Source organism: Orycteropus afer, unplaced genomic scaffold (genome assembly GCF_000298275.1).
Source record: "Orycteropus afer afer isolate SDZICR_OR568_19922 unplaced genomic scaffold, OryAfe1.0 scaffold00173, whole genome shotgun sequence".
Taxonomy (NCBI): Eukaryota; Metazoa; Chordata; class Mammalia; order Tubulidentata; family Orycteropodidae; genus Orycteropus; species Orycteropus afer.
In genome coordinates, this window is record NW_006921760.1 from 3,422,624 (window position 1) to 3,424,438 (window position 1,815).

A 1,815-nucleotide genomic window follows, 5' to 3' on the forward strand; every position below is an offset into this window, starting at 1 on the left:
AAAAAAAAAAAAAAAGACTGAGAATTAGGTAAAGACTGAGAGAATCAGCATTTAGGCCCTTCGTACAATGGCAGAGCCTTTGGTTTGAGGAAGGGGAGAGAGAGACAGACATTTGATCACAGCTACTGACACAAAGTGCTTTCCCAAATGTGAAAAGCTATCCCATGTGGTTTTGCTGTGCAGGTCTTCCTTTATGTTTTATGCGTGTTTCCCAGAGACCTTAAAGCCCAGATGGCTTCTGAGTGTCCTAACTTGACCAATGACAACTTTTTCCTTGCATTTTGTACAAACCCAAAGCCTCGACATTATTCTTTTCTCTTCCTTCTTCCTCATCCCCTATGTCTAATCAATCTCCAAGTTCAATCAATTCTGTCTCATTAATATCTCCCACATCTAATTCACTTCACTCCATTCCCACTGCCACTGCCTTAGCTCAGGTCAACATCCTCCATTAAGGCTCTGTGCTTACTGAGTGACTTTGAATTATTCAAAGAATCTGCCCCTTTCCCTTTTTCGAGTTTTCATGCTTATCTTTACCTTTGTCCAGAATCTTCTCTACCTCTCACCCTGTCATCAACTAAGGACTCCGGTTGGTACCACAGGATACTTCTTCTATGAAACTTTCCCAGACAACCAGTTACACTACCATGAAGATGAGGTTGGCTTTTCCTCTTTTTTATTCACTTCATGTTATACTTATCCCTACCAATCACCATTTATTCACCTGTCGAGACCAGGGCTGTCTAACATGGTAGTCTCTAACCATTTGTGGTGACTATACACTTGAAAACAACAACAACAACAACAACAACATACACTTGAAATGTGGGTAGGGTGGATTAAGATATGGTGTATGTGTAAAATACACACCAGATTCCAAAGATTTAGTACAGAAAAAATAATGGAAAATATTTAAAAATATTTAATACTGGTTACATGTTGAAATGACAATATTTTGGATGTATCAAGTTAAATAAAATATATTATCACCTAAAGAACCGCACCTGTTTCTTTTTAGGTTGTAAAGTGTCCGTATTAGAGAAATCAGAGTTTATTAGCAGTTACATGGGCGGGAGGGAAAGGGAAAGGGAGTTGTTGCTTAGGGGGCACTAAATTTCTGTTCAAGGTGTAGAATAATTTAGAAAAGGACAGTGATAATGGTTGTGCAAAATGATGAATGTTGTCAATGTCACTTAATTATACATGTAAAAATTGTTGAATTGGGAAATGATTTGTTTTATATACATATATATGTATTTTTTTTTATCACAGTTAATTTTTTAAGTGTCCTTACTAGAATATATTAAAGTTCATATCTGGCTACCAATATATTTTAACTGGATGAGGCTGGTCCAGACTCTAAGCTCCTAGAGTAGGGTTTAGCCAAATATGGCCAGTTGGTCAAATCCAACGTATTTCCTGTGTTTGTAAACAGTTTTGCTAATATACAGTCAAACTCATATGCAGAGTTGAGCAGTTGTGATAGAGATCGTATGGCTCACAAAACTTAAAATATTTACTTCTTGACACTTTACAGAAAAACTTTGCTGATTTAGGCCCTAGAAGACTGATATTGTACCACTCACTCCTCACTTATTGACATGGTTACATCCAAAGACCACATCATAATGTGAAAATGGTCATTATGTGACAATTGGCATTATGTAAAAATGGAAAATGCTCTGAGTAGGAATCAACTCAATGGCATTGAGTTTGGGTTTTTTTTAAATTTTGTATCTGAAATCTGGGGGTAGCTCTGGTAGCGTAGTGGCTAAGGCACTTGACTGCTAACCAGACGGCTGGTGGTTCAAACCC